General features: G+C 41.5%; 1 protein-coding gene and 1 long non-coding RNA gene across 5 annotated transcripts in view; one reads left to right on the top strand and one right to left on the bottom strand.

Moving 5' to 3' along the window:
- LOC118399463 (collagen alpha-1(XXII) chain-like) overlaps positions 1–10,282 on the top strand; it is a 74,210-nt gene that overhangs the window by 9,780 nt on the left and 54,148 nt on the right. The gene's annotated exons all lie outside the window — the stretch shown is intronic.
- Positions 1,933–5,372, bottom strand: LOC118399465 (uncharacterized). Its single transcript, XR_004828840.2, has 2 exons — positions 4,725–5,372; positions 1,933–2,373 (listed from the first exon to the last, which is right to left on the bottom strand). It is a non-coding gene; the product is annotated as an uncharacterized LOC118399465 (long non-coding RNA).

Below are 10,282 nucleotides of genomic sequence, written 5' to 3'. Positions count from 1 at the left end.
ACAAGTATTGGAGTCACGACACGGAGATGTCTAACTCACAGAGAACATCGAGCAGTGAGAAATGCTAGCTTTACAGGCTGTTCAAAATGCTAATTTGCCTCACAATCTAGTGTATCAAAGCGATATGAAAATGACATAATTCAGAGTTTTACTGCTTAATCCTCTTTCCTTTACTGCTCCTGAGTATTGAAACAGCTTTTCAGCCAAGTTCAGGAAAACCCTATCCGGGGGAGAACAGAGGTTTTACAATGTTGGTTGTAAACCTGTCTGAGAAGCTGAGGCCTTCTGGCAGAGCTGGTGTTTAAAACAACAGCTTCTCCAGTGGTTCCCGCTGACTAGACCTGATATATCACATCCTCTAGTAGACAACACCAGGGTGCTAATTATGTGGCTGGGCATTTACTGCAGTATAAAGAGGAAGCAATCAGGATAAATCACTACAACTATATGCAGTTGTTTGAAAATGCATCACATTCACAACAACAATAATTGTATGCACCCATAACTTTAGGCCACTGGATTAAAGCTTCTGCTAAATCAAATCAAATTCAAATAAAATGTATTTATATAGCCCTTTGTACATCAGCTGATATCTCAAAGTGCTGTACAGAAACCCAGCCTAAAACCCCAAACAGCAAGCAATGCAGTTGTAGAATCACGGTGGCTAGGAAAAACTCCCTAGAAATGCCAAAACCTAGGAAGAAACCTAGAGAGGAGGGGTGGGGTGGCCAGTCCTCTTCTGGCTGGGTTTTATAAATACATTTGATTGATGTGTTGAGATGTTGTTTCAATATATCCACATCATTTCCCCATCTCATGATGCCATCTATTTTGTAAAGTGCACCAGTCCCTTCTGTAGCAAAGCACCCCGGCAACATGATGCTGCCACCCCCGTGCTTCACGGTTGGGATGGTGTTCTTCGGCTTGCAAGCCTCCCCCTTTTTCCTCGAAACATAACAATGGTCATTGTGGCCAAACAGTTCTATTTTTGTTTTGTTTCTTCAGACATTTCTCCAAAAAGTATTATCTTTGTCCCCATGTGCAGTTGCAAACCGTGGTCTGGCATTTTTTATGGCGGTTTTGGAGCAGAGGCTTCTTCCTTGCTGAGCGGCCTTTCAGGTTATGTCGATATAGGACTTGTTTTACTGTGGATATAGATACTTTTGTACCTGTCTCCTCCAGCATCTTCACAAGGTCCTTTGCTGTTGTTCTGGGATTGATTTGCACTTTTCGCACCAAAGTACGTTCATCTCTAGTAGACCGAACATGTCTCCTTCCTGGGTGGTATGATGGCTGCGTGGTCCCATGGTGTTTAAACTTGCTTACGATTGTTTATACAGATGAACGTGGTACCTTCAGTCATTTGGAAATTGCTCCCAAGGATGAGCCAAACTTGTGGAGGTCTACAATTTTTTTTCTGAGGTCTTGGCTGATTTCTTTTGATTTTCCCATGATGTCAAGCAAAGAGGCACTGAGTTTGAAGGTAGGCCTTGAAACACATCCACAGGTACACCTCCAATTGACTCAAATCATGTCAATTAGCCTATCTGAAGCTTCTAAAGCCATGGCATCATTTTCTGGAATTTTCCAAGCTGTTTAAAGGTACAGTCAACTTAGTGTATGTAAACTTCTGACCCACTGGAATTGTGATATAGAGCGAATTAAAAGAGAAATAATCTGTCTGTAAAGAATTGTTGGAAAAATTACTTGTGTCATGCACAAAGTAGGTGTTCTAACCGACTTGCCAAAACTATAGTTCGTTTACAAGAAATTTGTGGATTGGTTGAAAAGCAAGTTTTAATGACTCCAACCTAAGTGTATGTAAACTTCCGACTTCAACTGTACCTCGATTACCTCGTACTCCTGCACATTAACTAGGTACTGGTATTCCTTGAATATATACAGTACCAGTCAAAAGTTTGGACACACCTACTCATTCATGGGTTTTTCTTTATTTTTACTATTTTCTACATTGTTGATTAATAGTGCAGACGTCAAAACTATGAAATAACACATATGGAATCACATAGTAACCAAAAAAGTGTTAATCAAATCAAAAATATATTTTATATCTGAGATTCTTGAAAGTAGCCACCCTTTGCCTTGATGACAGCTCTGCACTCGCTTGGTATTCTCTTAACTAGCTTCACCTGGAATGCTTTTCCAACAGTCTTGAAGTAGCACTTGTTGGCATATTCTGAGCACTTGTTGGATGCTTTTCCTTCACTCTGCGGTCCAACTCATCCCCAAACCATCTCAAATGTGTTGAGGTCAGGTGATTGTGGAGGCCAGGTCATCTGATGCAGCACTCCATCACTCTCCTCCTTGGTCAAATAGCCCTTACACAGCCTGGAGATGTTTTGGGTCATTGTCCTGTTGAAAAACAAAATGATAGTCCCACTTAGCACAAATCAAATGGGATGGCGTATCACTGCAGAATGCTGTGGTAGCCATGCTGGTTAATTGTGCCTTGAATTCTAAATAAATCCCAGACAGTGTCACCAGCAAAGCACCCCCACACCTCCTCCTATATGCTTCATGGTGGGAACCACACATGCGGAGATAATCCGTTCACCTACTCTGCGTCTCACAAAGGCATGGAAGTTGGAACCAAAAATCTTAAATTTGCTCTCATCAGACCAAAGGACAGATTTTCACCAGTCTAATGTTCATTGCTAGTGTTTCTGGGACCAAGCATGTCTCTTTTTATTATTAGTTTCCTTTAGTAGTGGTTTCTTTGCAGCAATTCGACCACGAAGGCCTGATTCATCAGGTCTCCTCTGAACAGTTGATGTTGAGATGTTACCTGAACTTTGTGAAGCATTTATTTGGGCTGAAAATTCTGAGGCTGGTAACTCTATGAACTCTGGGTCTTCCTTTCCTGTGGCTGTTCTCATGAGAGACAGTTTCATCATAACGCTTGATTTTTTTTGCAGCTGCACTTGAAGAAACTTTAAAAGTTCTTGAAATGTTCCGTATTGACTGACCTGATGGACCGTCGTTTCTCATTTTTTTATTGAGCTGTTCTGGGCCTTTATATATATATTTAAACATTTATTTAACCTTTATTTAACTAGGCAAGTCAGTTCAGAACAAATTCTTATTTAGAATACCGGCCTACCAAAAGGCAAAAGGCCTCCTGCGGGGACGGGGGCTGGGATTAAAAATCAAATCAAAATATAGTACAAAACACACATCGTGACAACAGAGACACCACAACATTACATAAAGAGAGACCTTAGACAACAGCATAGCATGGCAGCAACACATGAAAACACAGCATGGTAGCAACACAACATGACAACAACACGGTAGCAACACAACATGACAACAACATGGTAGCAACACAACATGACAACAACATGGTAGCAACACAACATGGCAGCAGCACAAAACATGGTGCAAACATTATTGAGCACAGACAACAGCACAAAGGGCAGGAAGGTAGAAGCAACAAAATATCACGCGAAGCAGACCCAACTGTCAGTAAGAGGGTCCATGATTGAGTCTTTGAATGAAGAGCTGGAGATATAACAGTCCAGATAGATGTATTTTTTGCCACTCTTTCCAGTCGTTATCTGCAGCAAACTGAAAAGCGGAGCGATTTGGTCTTTTACCAAATAGGGCTATCTTCTGTATACCACCCCTTTCATTGGCAAGCTGTAAGTGAATTATTGATGCCCAGAGCTGGAAACACAGATGGCTTCCACATCATCAGATAAAAATCGGGATTGATAGACGTAACAACTAGAAATGGGCAGGTGTTTTAGTAAGTGGTGTCAGCTTTGGTCACTGGATGTTTCCAAGTGTCCCTAAACCTCTCCAAATTGGCATATGTCTGTAAATTAGATCATTCCAGTGCTATTAATAATAATATAATAATATATGCCATTTAGCTGACGCTTTTATCCAAAGCGACTTACAGTCATGTGTGCATACATTCTATGTATGGGTGGTCCCGGGAATCGAACCCACTACCCTGGCGTTACAAGCGCCATGCTCTACCAAGCGCCATGCTCTACCAACTGAGCCACAGAAGGACTTATTTGTATTTCCTAAATGGTATTTTTTCAGTACAAAAACACAATTTCTAACATGTCAACCTCACTCAAACATTGGTGGTGTTATGGGGTATCCATGGTCCATTCAAGTGTCCTTTCAACCTCACCAAAGCGTCAGAATGTGGTAATGGCACTGTTTTTGCACACTGGATGTGCCTAAAAGTTATTGTTCACTAGAAAAAACTAAAATCTACAAAACCAAAACCTCTCTCAATCATTGTGGTGGTGTCGGGGGACATACAAGGGATATCCAAGTGTTTTTTCAACATAGCTGAATGTTTAGCCTAGGCATATCCAATGTATTGGTTCCACACACAAATGAACTGTTTACAAAAACAATATAAAAGCAACAGCTATATATAAAAATATACATAAAAATGTCTTATCAAACACAAACTTGGTTACACACGTGTCTTTCACAAAAAAATGCGCAAAGATAGAAATAAGCGTAACTATTTACAAATGGCATTCATGTTCATTTTACATCCCAGGTGTAGATGATAAGATTTCACTAGCTTGTGCATGTTGTGATAGTCTTTGAAGCAGTCCCTCTTTGCCAGGAAACAAAAAGCGAACTGGCATTTCACCCTTTTTTTCTCCCTGTGTTTTGTGCAATGCTTGCAGTTCCTCCTTTTCTCATGTGTGTTGGATAGTTGTGCTCACCTTGAGTGGGGGGTCTTGCGATGGTTGTGAGTTCGTTTTGGGCCCCCAATTCAGCCATCGCCAACACCAGCTGCTCTCGGAAAGCCAACTGGGAGAGAGGGGTTTGACCTTTTGCTTTGGCCATTTGCTTGTGGAGAATGAAAGCATTTACTGTAGCAATATCCACAAAGTGGGAAAAAAATCTTCTACCACTTCCTGGTCTTGTGGAGGACCTGAGAGAGCATCAGATAGGTCGACACCCCCCATGCTGGCATTGTAGTCCTTCACAGAAACAGGGATGGGGACATTCTTCCTTTTTCACCCTCCTTGAGACATGGTTGTTATTGAATGCCTTATGCTGTGTGGTGAGCATGTTTACTTCCCTAGTGTCCTTCCATTTCACAAACAGCAGCTTGTTAGTCCTGATCCAACGTATGGTCCCCTTCTCCACTGTCTTTGTCATGCTGTTTACCTTGGTCTCGGGAAACCGGTTCTGTTAGTACGAATGGTGCCACAAGCCCTTCTTTTCTTTTTCATGAGGCCTAATACGAGTGGATGCAGAACCATCAGATGGGGTGATTGAGATAACAGTGGGGGATGAAGACCTCGACCGGCGTGGGAGCTTGCTGGGGAGGGGTACCTCTCAAATAATCCAAATCCTTTACATCCTCCACTCTGTGGTGAATACAATAAAGGGATATATTGTTGTAAGACACAGAATTAGTTGACTAACTTTACAAAACTACATTACTGTAGAGTAAAAACACCAAGCCCAAACGTTATCTGTACAGTGACTCACATAGAAGGTGTGAAGCACACACAGCAAACAGTAATACTTTAGAGACAAAGGCTGAGGTGAGAACCACAAATAACAATGGCCAGGAGAGTTTGGTGGCCTCTCATAAGTTACAAGGATGACACTTCAAACCGCAAAACAGTGAACTAATATGAAACATAAACAATAACTACTTTGTAATTACAGTATATAACATTGAAATGACTTGTTACGTAGGCCTATGTAAACTCTATCCAAAGCATCAAAATAGAGCAAATTATAAAAAAACAAATACATATAGTAATTTAGCAATATAAAGTCATGAAAATGATTTACTTACAGCAATCTTTGTCGGCCAAGTCAAAATCCAAGTCAAAATCCTCGTCCAAATCGCTCTCCTGATCCGAGTCCAACCAGTATTTTATTCAAGCTTCTATGTTGGTATACTAATTCATAGCTGCCTTCTTATTCGCTTCCTGTTCGATAATCTTCGTTTTAACATTTTAATTTTCTTGAGAAACAATATTTTATGCTTAAAGCGATGAAATTAAAGCAATGAAATCTGTTTTACAATGTAATGTATTATGCTCAGTGAGTCACGTCTCTGAGACAGGTAGCAATAGTTTGCATTACGCATGAAAGGTTCAAGGCCTTGCTTTGTCCCACCCAGGTCAACTGCATATCCCTGGAAAGCTTATATTGACTACAAGATTGCCAAGGTGCCATTGTAGCCAATCCCCTGTGTAATGGATGCCTACAACCTCACCAAAGCAAGCAAGGTCATATTTTTGATGCGCAAAGATATAGTCACTTGGTGTACATTCGATTTTGCCATTAAGTCATACATCATCAGATAACATTGGCAATAGGCTAGATTTGTTCTTACCAACATAAGGATGATTTTAATATCCTCCATGTAGCTATAGCAAACACAGACCAATTAGAAGCTTACCTTGCAAGATGTTTGCTGTTTGGTGAAAATGTTGAGTAAAATAAAAAATATTGACTCTTGGAGCTGGTGGTAGGTCAGTGTTAGACAAATAAGACATCCTCATGATCTGTGGAGTCTCGGCTTTCAGTGTGAATCAACGCATTCCGTGTTTATTTTGTTTGTGCTTCACAACGCTAACCAGAATGTAAGTAGCAGCCATCTTGAAACGAGGTAATCGGCTTGCCTTTACACATTCGTATGGCCATATATGGTGGAAAGTCACACCAAAGAAACGTTATGCTGAAGTACTGAAAATTCCACAGAAGAACATTGTTTCTGAACATTCTCTTAACTATATGAGAACATACCCAATGTCAAACCAGTTAGAGAATGTTTCTAGAACATTACCAAAATTGAAATGAATTGTAACCACATTTGAACTTTTAGGAAACATTCTGTTAAAGTAATGAAATACCAAGAAAATAACGTTTTTTGTCAAGTTCCCTAAATGTGCTGAGAATGTTCCAAAGCCAAACATATTTCCTGCATCATTCCCAGAAAGTTGTGAGAGGGTTGTATGCAAAATAACCATAGGACAACCATGTTCTTACCAATCTCTAAGAAACATATGGTTCTCAGAACATTATGTGCTGGCTGGGATCAAACTCTACTTGTTTAAAGTCAGAAGCCTAAAATTAGCATTTGTATGCAGTTATGTCATGGTGCTCCAGTGGAACAGTTGTGTGTGCGAGTGTGTGTGTGTTTGTCAGGACTGAGGTTTCCAGGGTTAGTCACACACCACATTAATGTGGTTTGAAGAAAACACACCCTTTTAGACAACAAACAAGTCACTATGGCAATGCCAGCAGGGCCAAGGGCAGGGTGTTTACTAATGCTGCCAGTTATCTGATCTGATTACCAATGCCAATGCCTATAAATACACAGCCAGTCTGGCATAATTCATGAGAAAAGTGGGTTGAATTATATTTGTAGTTTTTGTCTGCTGTAAAATTGTTCTGTGTATACTGTGTATCTGGTAGTACAGGCATCTTGAATACCCTGCTATGCTGAGTTCATTCATAAGTTTCAGTCCAGACTGCAGACTGCTCTTCATGCAACAGAGAATCACTCTGAAGAGAGTTTTAATCAGGCTACAGTACACATTTTCACAGTTAGATTTGAATCACATTTCCCATATGTACGTAATTCAGAATAAATATGCCTGGAGAATGTCAATACGGTATACTTAACATTGTTCAAGGGGCAGTTAAGTTTCATCATGGAGGCGGTAATGTGAGAGTGCTGCTGAAACCAACTCTGGTTCTGTAGAAACAGCCTTGAAAGACACATTAGCAACAGAGGAAAATATAACCCTAAAACATACAGGGGCCCCTTCGCCCTGTCATACCACACTGCTGGATATCTGATAAAGATTCCTCTGACCTGCTGCATCCATCTACTTCCTCTCACAGCAAGGAAGTGACAACTACTCGGACAGACAGACAGACAGGTCTCGCCCCACCCCGCCAATAAAATGATGGTAGGGAAAAACACTGGGGTAACTAGCCTGTTGGTTCTTTAACAGAAATTTGAGATCAGATGTCATCTGGGTGGGGTGTGGTCGAAGGAGGTACCAAACCACCCATAATCCAGCTGTGACTTTTTTAATACCTCTGTTTTCTCTTCTGTCACCGTACTGCACTATGCAAATACTCTCCGTGCTCCATTGGCTCGCTGAGTCCCATGGCTTTAGGGACGAGCCATGGCTGTAGCACAGACCTGTAATTTGGATTGGCAGAGGATGCTGTATAATCATCATCCTCCAAAAAGTTATTCTGAACAGCCAAAGAACAGACGGCCAATGGGGCGACCTGGCTCTGTGGGGGACGCCAAATGAGTGCAGTGACTAGGAAAAGGAAAGACACGCTGCATTCTTTTGATCCGGACAGATGGCAACATCGGAGCGCTGGGCTAAGCTGCCGGTTCATCATTACACACAGTGGGGACATCATGGCCGCCAGTCTATGGTTCAATGGTTCTCTACTGACTTTTTTCAGTATTTATTCAACATGTTGTTTACATCTCTCAACACTCAGATGTAAATTAGTTAGTCATGATGATTACTGAGTGACTTAAAGGTTTCCTCTGGCTCTGAATGGTGATATCACCAGTCAATCTCGCCACTTGTTCAATAGGATCGCTGGATGAGACCCTATGCCTACACCAGTCTGGGAAGTTTTCAATCAAACCAGTTTAATAGCTACTTTGGTGGTCAATTGGTAGGTAACCACAAACTACAAAGAGAATTTCCTTCTGTCTGTAACTATTATTTTCTCAGGTGATGACATCCTGTAGGGTGGAGGCCCCAAATATGCATAGTTCTACGTCACTTTAGCGTGTGAGAACTGTTTGGTATTTTGAGTGATCATTGCATGTTTTATGCTGGGATGACAAATGCCTATTTGCTAACTCCAGAATCATGAATATTACTGCTACACAAATACCTTGGGATCCCTCTTGCTCTCTCTCTCGCTCTCTCTACCCCCACCCCCCTAAATGAAAATGTATCTGTCTCGACGTGATAAAAACAATATACAGTGCATTCAGAAAGTACTCAGAGCCCTTGACTTTTTCCACATTTTCTGATGTCACAGCCTTGTTCATAAATTGATCAAATATATTTTTCCCCTCATCAATATACTCACAACACCCCAAATTGACAAAGCAAAAACAAGTCTTTAGATTTTTTAGCAAATGTATAAAAATAAGGAAATATCACATTTAAATAAGTATTCAGACCCTATACTCAATACTTGTTGAAGCTCCTTCGGCTTTTTGGGTGACACTGCAAGTTTGGCAAATTTGGGAAATTTCTCAAAATTTTCTCAGCACATTCTCTCAAGCTCTGTCAGGTTGGATGGGGAGCGTCGCTGCACAGCTATTTTCAGGTCTCTTCAGAGATGTTTGATCGGGTTAAAGTCTGGGCTCTGGCTGGGCCGCTCAAGGACATTCAGAGACTTGTCCCGAAGCCACTCATGCTTTGTCTTGGCTGTGTGCTTAGGGTTGTTGTTCTGTTGGAAGATTCACCTTTGCCCCAGTCTGAGGTCCTGAGTGTTATGGAGCAGGTTTTCATCAATGATCTCTCTGTACTTTGTTCTGTTCATCTTCACCTCTATCCTGACTAGTCTCCTAGTATGATGCTGCCACCACCATGCTTCACCATAGGGATGGTGCCAGATGTGATTCTTGGCATTCAGGCCAAAGAGTTCAACCTTAGTTTCATCAGACCAGAGAATATTTTCTCTCATGATCTGAGTCCTTTAGGTGCCTTTTGGAAAAGTCCATGCAGGCTGTCATGTGCCTTTTACTGAGGAGTGGCTTCCGTCTGGCCAACCAACCATAAAGGCCTGATTGGTGGAATGCTGCAGGCATGGTTGGCCAGTCTGAAAGGTTCTTCCATATCCACAGAGCTCTCCAGGAGCTCTGTCAGAGTGGCCATCGGGTTCTTGGTCACCTCCCTGACCAAGGCATTTCTCCCCCGATTGCTAGGTTTTGCCGGGCGGCCAGCTCTAGGAAGAGTCTTGGTGGTTCCAAACTTATTCCATTTAAGAATGATGGAGGCCACTGTGTTCTTGGGGACCTTCAGTGTTGCAGAATATTTTTGGTAGCCTTCCCCAGATCTGTGCCTCGACACAATCTACGGACAAATTCCTTCGAACTCATGGCTTGGTTTTTGCTATGTCATGCATAGTCAACTGTGAGTCCTCATATGGATAGGTGTGTGCCTTTCCAAATCATGTCCAATCAATTTAATTTACAACAAATGTACTCCAATTAAGTTGTAGAAACATCTCAAGGGTGTTCAATGGAAAC

The sequence above is a fragment of the Oncorhynchus keta genome, chromosome 20 (assembly GCF_023373465.1).
Source record: "Oncorhynchus keta strain PuntledgeMale-10-30-2019 chromosome 20, Oket_V2, whole genome shotgun sequence".
NCBI lineage: Eukaryota > Metazoa > Chordata > Actinopteri > Salmoniformes > Salmonidae > Oncorhynchus > Oncorhynchus keta.
The sequence above is the reverse complement of the archived record's forward strand: the minus strand, read 5'-3'. Positions and strand labels throughout refer to the sequence as shown.